The sequence below is a fragment of the Gadus chalcogrammus genome, chromosome 8, assembly GCF_026213295.1.
Source record: "Gadus chalcogrammus isolate NIFS_2021 chromosome 8, NIFS_Gcha_1.0, whole genome shotgun sequence".
NCBI classification, from domain to species: Eukaryota; Metazoa; Chordata; class Actinopteri; order Gadiformes; family Gadidae; genus Gadus; species Gadus chalcogrammus.
The window spans coordinates 27,601,160-27,622,975 of record NC_079419.1 but is presented as its reverse complement, the minus strand read 5'-3'; positions in this window follow the sequence as shown (position 1 = coordinate 27,622,975).

Here is a 21,816-nt window from a genome sequence, read left to right as displayed (position 1 = left end):
CCGGTTTGGCGGCTTCGCGGTCGAATATCATTGGCTGTCGCGGATATTTCTGCAAGAAATAATGTGCTAGCCATACGGGGAGGTCTGATAGTATCACCAGACATTAATAATACGTTTGAAATGTACTCATGTGAAGAGAGAGGAGTCAAAACACATCGACATTAATAACAGCGCCCCCTAGAGGTCAAAGGTCACCAAATTAATTTAGTGTCACCTTTATGGGGTCATAGGTCTACCTACCAAGGTTGGTTATGATATGTCAAAGGGCTGCTGAGATATGGGCTTACATCCGGTTTGGCGGCTTAGCCGCCAAATTTGATTGACTTTAGCGGGCAAATGGTTTTGAATTTGAAAAATCTATTCGATGTTTTTTATCAAGCCTGGCCGGGAGATCATGTTTGCCAAGTTTCGAGATGTTTGGACAAGATTTGTGATAGAAGTAGCATTTGGATGGTTTTTTACATAAACCAAGATGGCGGAAATATACCTCATGGCGCAATGACGTCATAGGGTGTGTTGAACTGGGCTTGGTTCAAGGAATCCAATGATACCTGGTTTGTGAATATTGGTCGAATGGGTCAAAAGTTATGAACATGAATGCATGTCCAACTTTGACCTGTTGGTGGCGCTAGAGCTTTTGGGCTAGCGACCTGAGATTGGGTTAATGGGCTAATGGGGCTGTCTTGAACCAGTGTGCCAAATTTCACAACTTTTCGCCAAGCGGTTCTAAGGGCTGCCATTGACTCCAATGGCAGCATAATAATAATAATAATAAATATAGCTGCGAGCAGCAATGTGGGTGTCAAGCATAGTGGGACTCGGTAGGCTAATTCTGCCGGATGGACGTAATCGGCCAGGGGGCTACATGACGACCGTCTCGGAAATCGGCAATACCAACAGCCGGTGGGATGAGGAAATGGGAAAAGGACCCCACCTAGAGGTAAGGGCGCAATACAGTCTGCCTGACAGAACAAATGTCACAAATACATATGGGTATTCGGAACAATATTCCTAAAAGAGACACAATGTAAACAAGCACCCGTTCTGGAGGTGGTTCGTGAAGCATCTAATCCATCGGGAATTGAAGTTTATATTGTAAATCGGCGTAATGGTAAATATAGTCATTGTTGTAGTATACATTAAGTACCGCTTGTCGCCACACGAGTGCAGTGTGTACCCATTAATGAGCGTCGTCAAGTTTGATTGGCTGTCACGGCCAAACGGTTTTGAATTTGAGAAAGCGGTTTAATACATTTGTTCAGCTTGGTCGGAAGATCATATATGCCAAGTTCTATGAAGATTGGACATTGTAGTGTTCTCGTGCAGTGTGTTGTAACCCTGACTTAACACAGAGTTAAACCGTAGCCAATGAAGACAGAGTCGTAGTAAGGTTGACCATTTACTGTCACAATTCCTCATTAACAGACGGTGAAAACTGCAAATAAAAGAATACAAAAATACTGAATGTTCATTTGACTAAACAGCATGTTGTACATAGTTGTAAATAATAATATAAACTGTCTAACACTGCATGAAGACATTCTGATGCCAATTGCATTGATTTTAGTTTGTACACAATTGCTAACCAAAACGTTTTTAACAACACATCAAACATTATTTTTAACTAAATCCACTCTAATATATTATCTTAAACATGTCTTGCATTGATTAAACAAACTTACGGCATTGCCTCTTAGATGCTTTCATGTGGATGCTAGCGGATTACAATCAGAAGATGCACATGTCTGCCATTCCTTCTACAGAGGTAAGATTTTTAACAGGAAATGACGTCACAGGAAGTGACTAAACCGGAGGTGACATAATCACAAACCTAAAACGGCAAAATAATATGAATTTATACATTGGCTTATTTTAACTGTAAAGTAATTATTCACATCCGTTTTTACATATGCATATTTAAGAAATCAATGTAAGAATATTAAATGAGTGCCAGGAGAGACAACACAGACATAATTTGTGGCCTGTGGAAATGTTCAACTGATTTTGACAACTTTCAACATGGCGGCCAAGTTCTGATGCAATGAGAAATAATTCATAAGCTACATAAGGAGGTCTGGCAGTATCCTCAGACATTAAAAATAAGTTTGAAATGTACTCATGTGAAGAGAGAGAAGTTAAAACACGTCTTCATTAATTATAGCGCCCCCTATAGGTCAATGGTCACCAAATGCATTGCGTGTCCCCCTGATGATGTTATAATAATAATAATAATACATTTAATTTAGAGGGCCGTTAGACCGTTATGGGTCTATGTATCAAGTTTGGTTATGATATGTCAAAGGGCTGCTGAGATATTGGCGTGTTTCCGGTTTGGCGGCTTCACGGTCGAATATCATTTGCTGCCGCGGATATTTCTGCAAAAATAATATACTAGCTATACGGGAAGGTCTAATAGTATCACTAGACATTGAAAATAAGTTCTAAATGTACTCATGTGAAGAGAGAGGAGTCAAAACACATCGACATTAATAACAGCGCCCCCTAGAGTTCAAATATCACCAAATTCATTCAGTGTAAACTTTATGGGGCCATGGGTCTATGTACTAAGGTTGGTTATGATACGTCAAAGGGCTGCTGAGATATGGGCTTACATCCGGTTTGGCGGCTACTTTGCCAAATTTGATTGGCTGTAGCGGGCAAACGGTTTTGAATTTGACAAATCTATTAGATGTTTTGTATCAAGGATGGCCAGAAGATCATGTGTGCCAAGTTTCGAGATGATTGGACAAGATTTGTGATAGGAGTAGCATTTTGAAGGTTTTTGACATAAACCAAGATGGCGGACATATACGTCATGGCGCAATGACGTCATAGGGTTTGTTGAACTGGGCTTGGTTCAAGGAATCCAATGATACCTGGTTTGTGAAAATTGGTCGAATAGGTCAAAAGTTATGAACATGAATGCATGCCCAACTTTGACCTGTTGGTGGCGCTAGAGCTGTTGGGCTAGCGACCTTAGATTGGCTTAATGGGCTAATGGGGCAGTCCTGAACAAGTGTGCCAAATTTCACAACTTTTCGCCAAGCGGTTCTATGGGCTGCCATTGACTCCAATGGCAGCATAATAATAATAATAATAATAAATATAGCTGCGAGCAGCAATGTGGGTGTCAAGCATAAAGGGACTCGGTAGGATAATTCTGCCGGATGGACGTAATCGGCCAGGGGGCTACATGACGACCGCCTCGGAAATCGGCAATACCGACAGCCGGTGGGATGAGTAAATGGGAAAAAGGACCCCACCTAGAGGTAAGGGGCGCAATGCAGTCTGCCTGACAGAACAAATGTCACAAATACATAGGGGTATTCGGAACAATATCCCTAAAAGAGACACCATGTAAACAAGCATCCCTTCTGGAGGTGGTTCGTGAAGCATCTGATCCAGTGGGAATTGCAGTTTATATTTTAAGTGGGCGGAATGGTAAATATAGTCATTGCTGCATTATACATTAAGTACCGCTTATCGCCACACGAGTGCAGTGTCTACCCATTAATGAGCGCCGTCAAGTTTGATTGCCTGTCACGGCCAAACGGTTTTGAATTAGAGAAAGCTGTTTAACACATTAGTTCAGCTTGGTCTGAAGATCATATATGCAGAGTTTCATGAAGATTGGACATAATTTGTGGCCTGTGGGAATTTACAACTGATTTTGACAACTTTCAACATGGCGGCCAAGTTCTGATGTTGCAATGAGAAATAATTTATAAGCTATATGAGTAGGTCTGACAGTATCATCAGACATTGAAAATAAGTTTGAAATGTACTCATGTGAAGGGAGAGGAGTTAAAACACGTCTTCATTAATTATAGCGCCCCCTAGCGGTCAATGGTCACCAAATTCTTTGATTGTCCCCATGATTATGTTATGGGTCAAAGTATCAAGTTTGGTTATGATGTGTCAAAGGGCTGCAGAGATATTGGCGTGTTTCCGGTTTTCCGGCTTCGCGCTCGAATATCATTGGCTGTCGCGGATATTTCTGCAAGACGTAATATATGAGCTATATGGGGAGGTCTGATGGTATCACCAGACATTGAAAATAAGTTTTAAATGTACTCATGTGAAGAGAGAGGAGTCAAAACACATCGACATTAATAACAGCGCCACCTAGAGGTCAAGGGTCACCAAATTCATTCAGTGTCACCGTGATGTGGTCATGGGTCTCTCTACCAAGGTTGGTTATGATAGGTCAAAGGGCTTCTGAGATATGGGCTTACTTCCGGTTTGGCAACTTGGCGGTTAAATTTGATTGGCTTTAGCGGACAAACGGTTTTGAATTTGACAAATCTATTCGATGTTTTTTATCAAGCATGGCCAGAAGATCATGTGTGCCAAGATTCGAGATGATTGGACAAGATTTGTGATAGAAGTAGCATTTTGAAGGTTTTTGACATAAACCAAGATGGCGGAAATATACGTCATGGCACAATGACGTCATAGGGTGTGTTGAACTGGGCTTGGTTCAAGGAATCCAATGATACCTGGTTTGTGAAAATTGGTCGAATAGGTCAAAAGTTATGAACATGAATGCATGCCCAACTTTGACCTGTTGGTGGCGCTAGAGCTGTTGGGCTAGCGACCTTAGATTGGCTTAATGGGCTAATGGGGCAGTCCTGAACAAGTGTGCCAAATTTCACAACTTTTCGCCAAGCGGTTCTATGGGCTGCCATTGACTCCAATGGCAGCATAATAATAATAATAATAATAAGAATTCGTACAATAACAATAGGTTGTCTCGCAACATAGTTGCTTGACACCCAATAATAATAATAAGAATTCGTACAATAACAATAGGTTGTCTCGCAACATAGTTGCTTGACACCCAAATATAGCTGCGAGCAGCAATGTGGGTGTCAAGCATAAAGGGACTCGGTAGGATAATTCTGCCGGATGGACGTAATCGGCCAGGGGGCTACATGACGACCGCCTCGGAAATCGGCAATACCGACAGCCGGTGGGATGAGTAAATGGGAAAAAGGACCCCACCTAGAGGTAAGGGCGCAATGCAGTCTGCCTGACAGAACAAATGTCACAAATACATAGGGGTATTCGGAACAATATCCCTAAAAGAGACACCATGTAAACAAGCATCCCTTCTGGAGGTGGTTCGTGAAGCATCTGATCCAGTGGGAATTGCAGTTTATATTTTAAGTGGGCGGAATGGTAAATATAGTCATTGCTGCATTATACATTAAGTACCGCTTATCGCCACACGAGTGCAGTGTCTACCCATTAATGAGCGCCGTCAAGTTTGATTGCCTGTCACGGCCAAACGGTTTTGAATTAGAGAAAGCTGTTTAACACATTAGTTCAGCTTGGTCTGAAGATCATATATGCAGAGTTTCATGAAGATTGGACATAATTTGTGGCCTGTGGGAATTTACAACTGATTTTGACAACTTTCAACATGGCGGCCAAGTTCTGATGTTGCAATGAGAAATAATTTATAAGCTATATGAGTAGGTCTGACAGTATCATCAGACATTGAAAATAAGTTTGAAATGTACTCATGTGAAGGGAGAGGAGTTAAAACACGTCTTCATTAATTATAGCGCCCCCTAGCGGTCAATGGTCACCAAATTCTTTGATTGTCCCCATGATTATGTTATGGGTCAATGTATCAAGTTTGGTTATGATGTGTCAAAGGGCTGCAGAGATATTGGCGTGTTTCCGGTTTTCCGGCTTCGCGCTCGAATATCATTGGCTGTCGCGGATATTTCTGCAAGACGTAATATATGAGCTATATGGGGAGGTCTGATGGTATCACCAGACATTGAAAATAAGTTTTAAATGTACTCATGTGAAGAGAGAGGAGTCAAAACACATCGACATTAATAACAGCGCCACCTAGAGGTAAAGGGTCACCAAATTCATTCAGTGTCACCGTGATGTGGTCATGGGTCTCTCTACCAAGGTTGGTTATGATAGGTCAAAGGGCTTCTGAGATATGGGCTTACTTCCGGTTTGGCAACTTGGCGGTTAAATTTGATTGGCTTTAGCGGACAAACGGTTTTGAATTTGACAAATCTATTCGATGTTTTTTATCAAGCATGGCCAGAAGATCATGTGTGCCAAGATTCGAGATGATTGGACAAGATTTGTGATAGAAGTAGCATTTTGAAGGTTTTTGACATAAACCAAGATGGCGGAAATATACGTCATGGCACAATGACGTCATAGGGTGTGTTGAACTGGGCTTGGTTCAAGGAATCCAATGATACCTGGTTTGTGAAAATTGGTCGAATAGGTCAAAAGTTATGAACATGAATGCATGCCCAACTTTGACCTGTTGGTGGCGCTAGAGCTGTTGGGCTAGCGACCTTAGATTGGCTTAATGGGCTAATGGGGCAGTCCTGAACAAGTGTGCCAAATTTCACAACTTTTCGCCAAGCGGTTCTATGGGCTGCCATTGACTCCAATGGCAGCATAATAATAATAATAATAATAAGAATTCGTACAATAACAATAGGTTGTCTCGCAACATAGTTGCTTGACACCCAAATATAGCTGCGAGCAGCAATGTGGGTGTCAAGCATAATCGGACTCGGTAGGCTTATTCTGCCGGATGGACGCAATCGGCCAGGGGGCTACATGACGACCGCCTCGGAAATCGGCAATACCGACAGCCGGTGGGATGAGTAAATGGGAAAAGGACCCCACCTAGAGGTAAGGGGGCAATGCAGTCTGCCTGACAGAACAAATGTCACAAATACATAGGGGTATTCGGAACAATATCAACAAAATAATTTACAAGATATATGGGGAGGTCTGACAGTATCATTAAACATTGATAATAAGTTTGAAATGTACTCATGTGAAGAGAGAGGAGTTAAAACACGTCTTCATTAATTATAGCGCCCCCTAGAGGTCAATGGTCACCAAATTCATTGAGTGTCCCCATAATGATGTTATGGGTCTATGTATCAAGTTTGGTTATGATTTGTCCAAGGGATACTGAGATATTGGCGTTTTTCCAGTTTGGCGGCTTCGCGGTTGAATATCATTGGCTGTCGCGGATATTTGTGCAAGTTATAATATACTAGCTATACGGGGAGGTCTGATAGTATCACCAGACATTGAAAATAAGTTGTAAATGTACTCATGTGAAGAGAAAGAGGTCAAAACACATGGACATTAATAACAGCGCCCCCTACAGGTCAAAGGTCACCAAATTAAATCAGTGTCACCTTTATGAGGCCATGGGTCTATATACCAAGTCTGGTTATGATATGTCAAAGGGATGCTGAGAAATCGGCTCACTTCCTGTTTGGCGGCTTCGCCGCCAAATTTGATTGGCTTTAGCGGGCAAACGGTTTTGAATTTGACAAATCTATTCGATGTTTTTCATCAAGGATGGCCAGAAGATCATGTGTGCCAAGTTTCAAGATGATTGGACAAGATTTGTGATAGGAGTAGCATTTTGAAGGTTTTTGACATAAACCAAGATGGCGGACATATACGTCATGGCGCAATGACGTCATAGGGTTTGTTGAACTGGGCTTGGTTCAAGGAATCCAATGATACCTGGTTTGTGAAAATTGGTCGAATAGGTCAAAAGTTATGAACATGAATGCATGCCCAACTTTGACCTGTTGGTGGCGCTAGAGCTGTTGGGCTAGCGACCTTAGATTGGCTTAATGGGCTAATGGGGCAGTCCTGAACAAGTGTGCCAAATTTCACAACTTTTCGCCAAGCGGTTCTATGGGCTGCCATTGACTCCAATGGCAGCATAATAATAACTAGAACTGCAAGCAGTTATGCAGGGGTCCAAGAAGTGTGCATTTCGCCGGCACAACGCGACAAGAAATGTGCATTTCGCCGGAAAAACGTGAAGCATGTGTTCAAAACGCTACCCTGAACCTGTGGAGTAGCGAGAAGTCAGTGTAGCGTTTTCGCGGCGAAATTTTTGTAGAAGATATACAATTTCCTCGTTTATTGCGCCCCCTAATGGCGAAATTTTCCGAAATTTTTATCGAAGGTCAATAAGGTTAGCACCAACATGTGTCTAAAATTTGGACTCGATCCGATGTCTAATTTTGGAATTTTTTGTTTTTTTAATTTTCCACGTCTAATTTAGCTAATAAAAGAATATTCAAAACTCTACCGTTTCGTCGTCGAAGGTCGGATCAAAAAGCTGTATATGATTTCTTTGCGTGTGCGTCTGAAGATGCCGTGTGCAAAGTTTGGTGTTGATTGGTCAAGAAATGTGCGAGGAGTAGCGAAAAAACAGTTTTGCGGTTTTCGCGATTTAGCGAAAAATATTCATAGACGCAAATGGGCGTGGCCTATACCAAAAGATGCAGCAGACTCCAGTGAATCTGTGTGTACAAGGTTTTGAATGTGGGAGGTTCGGTGTGGGAGTTATAGCCCCAAACGCGTCTTTCCTTGGTATAGCGCCACCTAGTGGCCGGCGTGTCTGGATTTGGTCGTCTGCTTAGAACTCAGGGCCCTGGATCTAGTCATGCAATTGGCGTGTCGGCACCATTTACGGTTTGGGCTGTGGACCCACTTCTAGGGGGGAATAATAATAACTAGAACTGCAAGCAGTTATGCAGGGGTCCAAGAAGTGTGCATTTCGCCGGCACAACGCGACACGAAATGTGCGTTTCGCCGGCACAAGCTACCCTGAACCTGTGGATACAAAGGATTTGACTGTGGTAGGAGTAGCGAGAAGTCAGTGTAGCGTTTTCGCGGTGAAATTTTGTAGAAGATATACAATTTCCTCGTTTATGGCGCCCCCTAATGGCGAAATGTTCCGATTTTTTTTATCGAACGACAATAAGGTTAGCACCAACATGTGTGTAAAATTTGGAATCGATCCGATGTCTAATTTTGGATTTCTTTGGATTTTTGATATTCCACGTCTAATTTAGCTAATAAACAAATATTCAAAACTCTACCGTTTCGTCCTCAAAGGTCGGATCAAAAAACTGTATATGATTTCTTTGCGTGTGCGTCTGAAGATGCCGTGTGCAAAGTTTGGTGTTGATTGGTCAAGAAATGTGCGAGGAGTAGCGAAAAAACAGTTTTGCGGTTTTCGCGATTTAGCGAAAAATATTCATAGACGCAAATGGGCGTGGCCTAGGCCAAAAGATGCAGCAGACTCCAGTGCATCTGTGTGTACAAGTTTTTGGACTGTGGGAGGTTCGGTGTGGGAGTTATAGCCCCAAACGCGTCTTTCCTTGGTATAGCGCCACCTAGTGGCCGGCGTGTCTGGATTTGGTCGTCTGCTTAGAACTCAGGGCCCTGGATCTAGTCATGCAATTGGCGTGTCGGCACCATTTACGGTTTGGGCTGTGGACCCACTTCTAGGGGGGAATAATAATAATAACTAGAACTGCAAGCAGTTATGCAGGGGTCCAAGAAGTGTGCATTTCGCCGGCACAACGCGACAAGAAATGTGCGTTTCGCCGGCACAACGCAAAGCATGTGTTTAAAACGCTACCCTGAACCTGTGGATACAAAGTATTTGACTGTGGTAGGAGTAGCGAGAAGTCAGTGTAGCGTTTTCGCGGCGAAATTTTGTAGAAGATATACAATTTCCTCGTTTATTGCGCCCCCTAATGGCGATATTTTCCGAAATTTTTATCGAACGACATTAAGGTTAGCACCAACATGTGTGTACAATTTGGACTCGATCCGATGTCTAATTTTGGATTTCTTTGGATTTTTGATATTCCACGTCTAATTTAGCTCATAAACCAATATTCAAAACGATACAGTTTCGTCGTCGAAGGTCGGATCAAAAAACTGTATATGATTTCTTTGCGTGTGCGTCTGAAGATGCCGTGTGCAAAGTTTGGTGTCGATTGGGCGAGAAATGTGGGAGGAGTAGCGAAAAAATAGTTTAGCGGTTTTCGCGATTTTGCGAAAAATATTCATAGACGCAAATGGGCGTGGCCTAGGCCAAAAGATGCAGCAGACTCCAGTGCATCTGTGTGTACAAGTTTTTGGACTGTGGGAGGTTCGGTGTGGGAGTTATAGCCCCAAACGCGTATTCCTTGGTATAGCGCCACCTAGGGACCGGCGTGTCTGGATTTTGTTATCTGAGTAGCGGTGCCGATTCTGGATCTAGTCATGTAATTGGCGCGTGTGCACCATTTACGGTTTGGGCTGCAGTTCCACTTTCACCGCGGGAAGAATAAGAAGAATCGCTACAAAAACAATAGGGATCCAACCTGTTGGCTTGGACCCCTAATAAAAAAAATCCTTACAAAAACAATAGGGATCCAACCTGTTGGCTTGGACCCCTAACTAGAACTGCAAGCAGTTATGCAGGGGTCCAAGAAGTGTGCATTTCGCCGGCACAACGCGACAAGAAATGTGCATTTCGCCGGCACGACGCGAAGCATGTGTTCAAAACGCTACCCTGAACCTGTGGATACAAAGGATTTGACTGTGGTAGGAGTAGCGAGAAGTCAGTGTAGCGTTTTCGGGGCGAAATTTTGTAGAAGATATACAATTTCCTCGTTTATTGCGCCCCCTAATGGCGAAATCTTCCGAAATTTTTATCGAACGACATTAAGGTTAGCACCAACATGTGTGTAGAATTAGGACTCGATCCGATGTCTACTTTTGGATTTCTTTGTATTTTTGATTTTCCACGTCTAATTTAGCTAATAAACAAATATTCAAAACTCTACCGTTTCGTCGTCAAAGGTCGGATCAAAAAACTGTTGATGATTCCTTTGCGTGTGCGTCTGAAGATGTCGTGTGCAAAGTTTGGTGTTGATTGGTCAAGAAATGTGGGAGGAGTAGGGAAAAAACTGTTTTGCGGTTTTCGCGATTTAGCGAAAAATATTCATTGACGCAAATGGGCGTGGCCTAGGCCAAAAGATGCAGCAGACTCCAGTGCATCTGTGTGTACAAGTTTTTGGACTGTGGGAGGTTCGGTGTTGGAGCTATAGCCCCAAACGTGTTTCTCCTTGGTATAGCGCCACCTAGTGGCCGGCATGTCTGGATTTGGATATCTGAGTAGCGGTGCCGGTACTGGTTCTAGTCATGTAATTGGCGCGTGTGCACCATTTACGGTTTGGGCTGTGGTACCACTTTTAGCGCAGGAATAATAATAAGAAAAATCCTTACAAAAACAATAGGGATCCAACCTGTTGGCTTGGACCCCTAATAATAAATATAGCTGCGAGCAGCAATGTGGGTGTCAAGCATAATCGGACTCGGTAGGCTTATTCTGCCGGATGGACGCAATCGGCCAGGGGGCTACATGACGACCGCCTCGGAAATCGGCAATACCGACAGCCGGTGGGATGAGTAAATGGGAAAAGGACCCCACCTAGAGGTAAGGGGGCAATGCAGTCTGCCTGACAGAACAAATGTCACAAATACATAGGGGTATTCGGAACAATATCAACAAAATAATTTACAAGATATATGGGGAGGTCTGACAGTATCATTAAACATTGATAATAAGTTTGAAATGTACTCATGTGAAGAGAGAGGAGTTAAAACACGTCTTCATTAATTATAGCGCCCCCTAGAGGTCAATGGTCACCAAATTCATTGAGTGTCCCCATAATGATGTTATGGGTCTAGGTATCAAGTTTGGTTATGATTTGTCCAAGGGATACTGAGATATTGGCGTTTTTCCAGTTTGGCGGCTTCGCGGTTGAATATCATTGGCTGTCGCGGATATTTGTGCAAGTTATAATATACTAGCTATACGGGGAGGTCTGATAGTATCACCAGACATTGAAAATAAGTTGTAAATGTACTCATGTGAAGGGAAAGAGGTCAAAACACATGGACATTAATAACAGCGCCCCCTACAGGTCAAAGGTCACCAAATTAAATCAGTGTCACCTTTATGAGGCCATGGGTCTATATACCAAGTCTGGTTATGATATGTCAAAGGGATGCTGAGAAATCGGCTCACTTCCTGTTTGGCGGCTTCGCCGCCAAATTTGATTGGCTTTAGCGGGCAAACGGTTTTGAATTTGACAAATCTATTCGATGTTTTTCATCAAGGATGGCCAGAAGATCATGTGTGCCAAGTTTCAAGATGATTGGACAAGATGTGTGATAGGAGTAGCATTTTGAAGGTTTTTGACATAAACCAAGATGGCGGACATATACGTCATGGCGCAATGACGTCATAGGGTTTGTTGAACTGGGCTTGGTTCAAGGAATCCAATGATACCTGGTTTGTGAAAATTGGTCGAATAGGTCAAAAGTTATGAACATGAATGCATGCCCAACTTTGACCTGTTGGTGGCGCTAGAGCTGTTGGGCTAGCGACCTTAGATTGGCTTAATGGGCTAATGGGGCAGTCCTGAACAAGTGTGCCAAATTTCACAACTTTTCGCCAAGCGGTTCTATGGGCTGCCATTGACTCCAATGGCAGCATAATAATAATAATAAATATAGCTGCGAGCAGCAATGTGGGTGTCAAGCATAATCGGACTCGGTAGGCTAATTCTGCCGGATGGACGCAATTGGCCTGGGGGCTACATGACGACCGCCTCGGAAATCGGCAATACCGACAGCCGGTGGGATGAGTAAATGGGAAAAAGGACCCCACCGAGAGGTAAGGGCGCAATGCAGTCTGCCTGACAGAACGAATGTCACAAATAGATAGGGGTATTCGGAACAATATCCCTAAAAGAGACACCATGTAAACAAGCATCCCTTCTGGAGGTGGTTCGTGAAGCATCTGATCCAGTGGGAATTGCATTTTATATTTTAAGTGGGCGGAATGGTAAATATAGTCATTGTTGCATTATACATTAAGTACCGCTTATCGCCACACGAGTGCAGTGTCTACCCATTAATGAGCGCCATCAAGTTTGATTGCCTGTCACGGCCAAACGGTTTTGAATTTGAGAAAGCTGTTTAACTCATTAGTTCAACTTGGTCTGAAGATCATATATGCAGAGTTTCATGAAGATTGGACATAATTTGTGGCCTGTGGGAATTTACAACTGATTTTGACAACTTTCAACATGGCGGCCAAGTTCTGATGTTGCAATGAGAAATAATTTATAAGCTATATGAGTAGGTCTGACAGTATCATCAGACATTGAAAATAAGTTTGAAATGTACTCATGTGAAGAGAGAGGAGTTAAAACACGTCTTCATTAATTATAGCGCCCCCTAGCGGTCAATGGTCACCAAATTCTTTGAGTGTCCCCATGATTATGTTATGGGTCAATGTATCAAGTTTGGTTATGATATGTCAAAGGGCTGCAGAGATATTGGCGTGTTTCCGGTTTTCCGGCTTCGCGCTCGAATATCATTGGCTGTCGCGGATATTTCTGCAAGACGTAATATATGAGCTATATGGGGAGGTCTGATAGTATCACCAGACATTGAAAATAAGTTTTAAATGTACTCATGTGAAGAGAGAGGAGTCAAAACACATCGACATTAATAACAGCGCCACCTAGAGGTCAAGGGTCACCAAATTCATTCAGTGTCACCGTAATGCGGTCATGGGTCTCTCTACCAAGGTTGGTTATGATAGGTCAAAGGGCTTCTGAGATATGGGCTTACTTCCGGTTTGGCAACTTGGCGGTCAAATTTGATTGGCTTTAGCGGACAAACGATTTTGAATTTGACAAATCTATTCGATGTTTTTTATCAAGCATGGCCAGAAGATCATGTGTGCCAAGTTTCGAGATGATTGGACAAGATTTGTGATAGAAGTAGCATTTTGAAGGTTTTTGACATAAACCAAGATGGCGGAAATATACGTCATGGCACAATGACGTCATAGGGTGTGTTGAACTGGGCTTGGTTCAAGGAATCCAATGATACCTGGTTTGTGAATATTGGTCGAATAGGTCGAAAGTTATGAACATGAATGCATGCCCAACTTTGACCTGTTGGTGGCGCTAGAGCTGTTGGGCTAGCGACCTGAGATTGGCTTAATGGGCTAATGGGGCAGTCCTGAACCAGTGTGCCAAATTTCACAACTTTTCGCCAAGCGGTTCTATGGGCTACCATTGACTCCAATGGCAGCATAATAATAATAATAATAATAATAATAATAAGAATTCGTACAATAACAATAGGTTGTCTCGCAACAAAGTTGCTTGACACCCAATAATAAGAATTCGTACAATAACAATAGGTTGTCTCGCAACATAGTTGCTTGACACCCAATAATAACTAGAACTGCAAGCAGTTATGCAGGGGTCCAAGAAGTGTGCATTTCGCCGGCACAACGCGGAGTATGTGTTCAAAACAAATGGGCTTGGCCTATGCCAAAAGATGCAACTGACTCCAGTGAATCTGTGGATATAAAGGTTTTGACTGTGGGAGGTTCGTTGTGGGAGTTATAGCCCAAAACGCGTTTTGAGAACATTCCATTGGCCAGTTAGGAGATATATTATTTCGTCGTTTTTTTGCGACCCCTTGTGGCGAAATTTTCCAAAGACAATTTTCCTTTGCCAAATAACTCCCGCCCACATTAATAATTCTTGGCCATATTTTTTATATAGACTCGGGTTTGCCCCTTGATGGTTCCCTTATAGGTTGAAGAACATTCCTTGGGCCAATTAGAAGATATACAATTTCCTCGTTTATTGCGCCCCCTAATGGCGAAATATTCCGAATTCTTTACTGAACGCCATTAAGGGTAGCACCGACATGTGTCTAAAATCTGGACTTGATCCGACGTCTACTTTTGGTATTCTTTGAATTTTTGCGTTTCGACGTAAAACGTAGCCAATAAACAAATATTCAAAACGCTACCGTTTCGTCGTCGAAGGTCGGATAAAAAAACTGTTGATGATTCCTTTGCGTGTGCGTCGGAAGATGTCGTGTGCAAAGTTTGGTGTTGATTGGTCAAGAAATGTGGGAGGAGTAGGGAAAAAACTGTTTTGCGGTTTTCGCGATTTAGCGAAAAATATTCATAGACGCAAATGGGCGTGGCCTAGCCCAAAAGATGCAGCACACTCCAGTGCATCTGTGGGTATAAGGTTTTTGACTGTGGGAGGTTCGGTGTGGGAGTTATAGCCCCAAACGCGTATTCCTTGGTATAGCGCCACCTAGTGACCGGCGTGTCCGGATTTTGTCGTCTGCGTACACATCACAGACCTGGATCTAGTCATGCAATTGGCGTGTCCGCACCATTTACGGTTTGGGGTGTGGGCCCACTTTTAGGGAAGGAAGTATAATAATAACTAGAACTGCAAGCAGTTATGCAGGGGTCCAAGAAGTGTGCATTTCGCCGGCACAACGCGACAAGAAATGTGCATTTCGCCGGCACAACGCGAACCAAGTATTCAAAACGCTACCGTGAACAACCTGTGGATATAAAGGTTTTGACTGTGAGAGGTTCAGTGTGGGAGTTTTGGCCCCAAACGCATTTTCCGCTACCGTTTAGTCGTCGTTGGATCAAAATAGTTTTTACTGATTTGCAACGCAAAACATATATTCAAAACGCTACCGTTTCGTCAACGATGGTCGGATCAAAATAGTTTTGCTGATTTCTTGTAGTGTGCGTCTGAAGATGTCGTGTGCAAAGTTTGGTGTCAATTGGGCAAGAAATGTGGGAGGAGTAGCGAAAAGGCAGTTTAGCTGTTTTTGCGATTTTGCATAAAGAAAATACTGACGCAAATGGGCCTGGCCTATGCCAAAGGATGCAGCTGACTCCAGTGAATCTGTGCGTATAACGTTTTTGACTGTGGGAGCTTCGGTGTGGGAGTTATAGCCTAAAACGCGTTTTCAGAACATTCCATTGGCCAAATAGGAGATATATTGTTTCGTCGTTTTTTGGCGCCGCCCTGTTGGCGAAATTTTCCAAAGACAATTTTCCTTTGCCAAATAACTCCCGCCTACATTATTAATTCTTGGCCATATTTTTTATATAGACTCGTGTTTGCCCCTTGATGGTTCCCTTATAGTTTGAAGAACATTCCTTTGGCCAATTAGAAGATATACAATTTCCTCGTTTATTGCGCCCCCTAATGGCGAAATATTCCGAATTCTTTATTGAACGCCATTAAGGGTAGCACCGACATGTGTCTAAAATTTGGACTTGATCCGACGTCTACTTTTGGTATTCTTTGAATTTTTGCGTTTCGACGTAAAACGTAGCCAATAAACAAATATTCAAAACGCTACCGTTTCGTCGTCGAAGGTCGGATAAAAAAGCTGTTGATGATTCCTTTGCGTGTGCGTCTGAAGATGTCGTGTGCAAAGTTTGGTGTTGATTGGTCAAGAAATGTGGGAGGAGTAGGGAAAAAACTGTTTTGCGGTTTTCGCGATTTAGCGAAAAATATTCATAGACGCAAATGGGCGTGGCCTAGCCCAAAAGATGCAGCAGACTCCAGTGCATCTGTGGGTATAACGTTTTTGACTGTGGGAGGTTCGGTGTGGGAGTTATAGCCCCAAACGCGTATTCCTTGGTATAGCGCCACCTAGTGGCCGGCATGTCTGGATTTTGTCGTCTGCGTAGTCGCCACGGATCTTGATCTAGTCATGCATTTGGCATGTCTGCACCATTTACGGTTTGTGCTGTGGGCCCACTTCTAGGGGGGGAATAATAACTAGAACTGCAAGCAGTTATGCAGGGGTCCAAGAAGTGTGCATTTCGCCGGCACAACGCGACAAGAAATGTGCATTTCGCCGGCACAACGCGAAGCAAGTATTCAAAACGCTACCGTGAACAACCTGTGGATATAAAGGTTTTGACTGTGAGAGGTTCAGTGTGGGAGTTTCGGCCCCAAACGCATTTTCCGCTACCGTTTAGTCGTCGACGGTTGGATCAAAATAGTTTTTACTGATTTGCAACGCAAAACATATATTCAAAACGCTACCGTTTCGTCAACGATGGTCGGATCAAAATAGTTTTGCTGATTTCTTGTAGTGTGCGTCTGAAGATGTCGTGTGCAAAGTTTGGTGTCAATTGGGCAAGAAATGTGGGAGGAGTAGCGAAAAGGCAGTTTAGCTGTTTTTGCGATTTTGCATAAAGAAAATACTGACGCAAATGGGCCTGGCCTATGCCAAAAGATGCAGCTGACTCCAGTGAATCTGTGCGTATAACGTTTTTGACTGTGGGAGCTTCGGTGTGGGAGTTATAGCCTAAAACGCGTTTTCAGAACATTCCATTGGCCAAATAGGAGATATATTATTTCGTCGTTTTTTGGCGCCGCCCTGTTGGCGAAATTTTCCAAAGACAATTTTCCTTTGCCAAATAACTCCCGCCTACATTATTAATTCTTGGCCATATTTTTTATATAGACTCGGGTTTGCCCCTTGATGGTTCCCTTATAGTTTGAAGAACATTCCTTTGGCCAATTAGAAGATATACAATTTCCTCGTTTATTGCGCCCCCTAATGGCGAAATATTCCGAATTCTTTATTGAACGCCATTAAGGGTAGCACTGACATGTGTCTAAAATTTGGACTTGATCCGACTTCTACTTTTGGTATTCTTTGAATTTTTGCGTTTTGACGTAAAACGTAGCCAATAAACAAATATTCAAAACGCTACCGTTTCGTCGTCGAAGGTCGGATCAAAAAACTGTTGATGATTCCTCTGCGTGTGCGTCTGAAGATGTCGTGTGCAAAGTTTGGTGTTGATTGGTCAAGAAATGTGGGAGGAGTAGGGAAAAAACTGTTTTGCGGTTTTCGCGATTTAGCGAAAAATATTCATAGACGCAAATGGGCGTGGCCTAGCCCAAAAGATGCAGCAGACTCCAGTGCATCTGTGGGTATAACGTTTTTGACTGTGGGAGGTTCGGTGTGGGAGTTATAGCCCCAAACGCGTATTCCTTGGTATAGCGCCACCTAGTGGCCGGCATGTCTGGATTTTGTCGTCTGCGTAGTCGCCACGGATCTTGATCTAGTCATGCATTTGGCATGTCTGCACCATTTACGGTTTGTGCTGTGGGCCCACTTCTAGGGGGGGAATAATAACTAGAACTGCAAGCAGTTATGCAGGGGTCCAAGAAGTGTGCATTTCGCCGGCACAACGCGACAAGAAATGTGCATTTCGCCGGCACAACGCGAAGCAAGTATTCAAAACGCTACCGTGAACAACCTGTGGATATAAAGGTTTTGACTGTGAGAGGTTCAGTGTGGGAGTTTCGGCCCCAAACGCATTTTCCGCTACCGTTTAGTCGTCGACGGTTGGATCAAAATAGTTTTTACTGATTTGCAACGCAAAACATATATTCAAAACGCTACCGTTTCGTCAACGATGGTCGGATCAAAATAGTTTTGCTGATTTCTTGTAGTGTGCGTCTGAAGATGTCGTGTGCAAAGTTTGGTGTCAATTGGGCAAGAAATGTGGGAGGAGTAGCGAAAAGGCAGTTTAGCTGTTTTTGCGATTTTGCATAAAGAAAATACTGACGCAAATGGGCCTGGCCTATGCCAAAAGATGCAGCTGACTCCAGTGAATCTGTGCGTATAACGTTTTTGACTGTGGGAGCTTCGGTGTGGGAGTTATAGCCTAAAACGCGTTTTCAGAACATTCCATTGGCCAAATAGGAGATATATTATTTCGTCGTTTTTTGGCGCCGCCCTGTTGGCGAAATTTTCCAAAGACAATTTTCCTTTGCCAAATAACTCCCGCCTACATTATTAATTCTTGGCCATATTTTTTATATAGACTCGGGTTTGCCCCTTGATGGTTCCCTTATAGTTTGAAGAACATTCCTTTGGCCAATTAGAAGATATACAATTTCCTCGTTTATTGCGCCCCCTAATGGCGAAATATTCCGAATTCTTTATTGAACGCCATTAAGGGTAGCACTGACATGTGTCTAAAATTTGGACTTGATCCGACTTCTACTTTTGGTATTCTTTGAATTTTTGCGTTTTGACGTAAAACGTAGCCAATAAACAAATATTCAAAACGCTACCGTTTCGTCGTCGAAGGTCGGATCAAAAAACTGTTGATGATTCCTCTGCGTGTGCGTCTGAAGATGTCGTGTGCAAAGTTTGGTGTTGATTGGTCAAGAAATGTGGGAGGAGTAGGGAAAAAACTGTTTTGCGGTTTTCGCGATTTAGCGAAAAATATTCATAGACGCAAATGGGCGTGGCCTAGCCCAAAAGATGCAGCAGACTCCAGTGCATCTGTGGGTATAACGTTTTTGACTGTGGGAGGTTCGGTGTGGGAGTTATAGCCCCAAACGCGTATTCCTTGGTATAGCGCCACCTAGTGGCCGGCATGTCTGGATTTTGTCGTCTGCGTAGTCCGAAGAGATCTGGATCTAGTCATGTAATTGGCGTGTGTGCAGCATTTACGGTTTGGGCTGTGGTACCACTTTTAGGGGGGTAAGTATAACTAGAACTGCAAGCAGTTATGCAGGGGTCCAAGAAGTGTGCATTTCGCCGGCACAACGCGACAATAAATGTGCATTTCGCTTTTAGTTTTTACTGATTTGCAACGCAAAACATATATTCAAAACGCTACCGTTTCGTCAACGATGGTCGGATCAAAATAGTTTTGCTGATTTCTTGTAGTGTGCGTCTGAAGATGTCGTGTGCAAAGTTTGGTGTCAATTGGGCAAGAAATGTGGGAGGAGTAGCGAAAAGGCAGTTTAGCTGTTTTTGCGATTTTGCATAAAGAAAATACTGACGCAAATGGGCCTGGCCTATGCCAAAGGATGTAGCTGACTCCAGTGAATCTGTGCGTATAACGTTTTTGACTGTGGGAGCTTCGGTGTGGGAGTTATAGCCTAAAACGCGTTTTCAGAACATTCCATTGGCCAAATAGGAGATATATTATTTCGTCGTTTTTTGGCGCCGCCCTGTTGGCGAAATTTTCCAAAGACAATTTTCCTTTGCCAAATAACTCCCGCCTACATTATTAATTCTTGGCCATATTTTTTATATAGACTCGGGTTTGCCCCTTGATGGTTCCCTTATAGTTTGAAGAACATTCCTTTGGCCAATTAGAAGATATACAATTTCCTCGTTTATTGCGCCCCCTAATGGCGAAATATTCCGAATTCTTTAGTGAACGCCACTAAGGGTAGCACCGACATGTGTCTAAAATTTGGACTTGATCCGACGTCTACTTTTGGTATTCTTTGAATTTTTGCGTTTCGACGTAAAACGTAGCCAATAAACAAATATTCAAAACGCTACCGTTTCGTCGTCGAAGGTCGGATAAAAAAACTGTTGATGATTCCTTTGCGTGTGCGTCTGAAGATGTCGGGTGCAAAGTTTGGTGTTGATTGGTCAAGAAATGTGGGAGGAGTAGGGAAAAAACTGTTTTGCGGTTTTCGCGAATTAGCAAAAAATATTCATAGACGCAAATGGGCGTGGCCTAGCCCAAAAGATGCAGCAGACTCCAGTGCATCTGTGGGTATAATGTTTTTGACTGTGGGAGGTTCGGTGTGGGAGTTATAGCCCCAAACGCGTATTCCTTGGTATAGCGCCACCTAGTGGCCGGCATGTCTGGATTTTGTCGTCTGCGTAGTCGCCACGGATCTTGATCTAGTCATGCATTTGGCATGTCTGCACCATTTACGGTTTGTGCTGTGGGCCCACTTCTAGGGGGGGAATAATAACTAGAACTGCAAGCAGTTATGCAGGGGTCCAAGAAGTGTGCATTTCGCCGGCACAACGCGACAAGAAATGTGCATTTCGCCGGCACAACGCGAACCAAGTATTCAAAACGCTACCGTGAACAACCTGTGGATATAAAGGTTTTCACTGAGAGGTTTGGTGTGGGAGTTTCGGCCCCAAACGCATTTTCCGCTACCATTTAGTCGTCAACGATGGTCGGATCAAAATAGTTTTGCTGATTTCTTGTAGTGTGCGTCTGAAGATGTCGTGTGCAAAGTTTGGTGTCAATTGGGCAAGAAATGTGGGAGGAGTAGCGAAAAGGCAGTTTAGCTGTTTTTGCGATTTTGCATAAAGAAAATACTGACGCAAATGGGCCTGGCCTATGCCAAAAGATGCAGCTGACTCCAGTGAATCTGTGCGTATAACGTTTTTGACTGTGGGAGCTTCGGTGTGGGAGTTATAGCCTAAAACGCGTTTTCAGAACATTCCATTGGCCAAATAGGAGATATATTATTTCGTCGTTTTTTGGCGCCGCCCTGTTGGCGAAATTTTCCAAAGACAATTTTCCTTTGCCAAATAACTCCCGCCTACATTATTAATTCTTGGCCATATTTTTTATATAGACTCGGGTTTGCCCCTTGATGGTTCCCTTATAGTTTGAAGAACATTCCTTTGGCCAATTAGAAAATATACAATTTCCTCGTTTATTGCGCCCCCTAATGGCGAAATATTCCGAATTCTTTATTGAACGCCATTAAGGGTAGCACCGACATGTGTCTAAAATTTAGACTTGATCCGACGTCTACTTTTGGTATTCTTTGAATTTTTGCGTTTCGACGTAAAACGTAGCCAATAAACAAATATTCAAAACGCTTCCGTTTCGTCGTCGAAGGTCGGATAAAAAAACTGTTGATGATTCCTTTGCGTGTGCGTCTGAAGATGTCGTGTGCAAAGTTTGGTGTTGATTGGTCAAGAAATGTGGGAGGAGTAGGGAAAAAACTGTTTTGCGGTTTTGGCGATTTAGCGAAAAATATTCAATGACGCAAATGGGCGTGGCCTAGCCCAAAAGATGCAGCAGACTCCAGTGCATCTGTGGGTATAACGTTTTTGACTGTGGGAGGTTCGGTGTGGGAGTTATAGCCCCAAACGCGTCTTTCCTTGGTATAGCGCCACCTAGTGGCCGGCGTGTCTGGATTTTGTCGTCTGCGTAGTCGCCACGGATCTTGATCTAGTCATGCATTTGGCATGTCTGCACCATTTACGGTTTGTGCTGTGGGCCCACTTCTAGGGGGGGAATAATAACTAGAACTGCAAGCA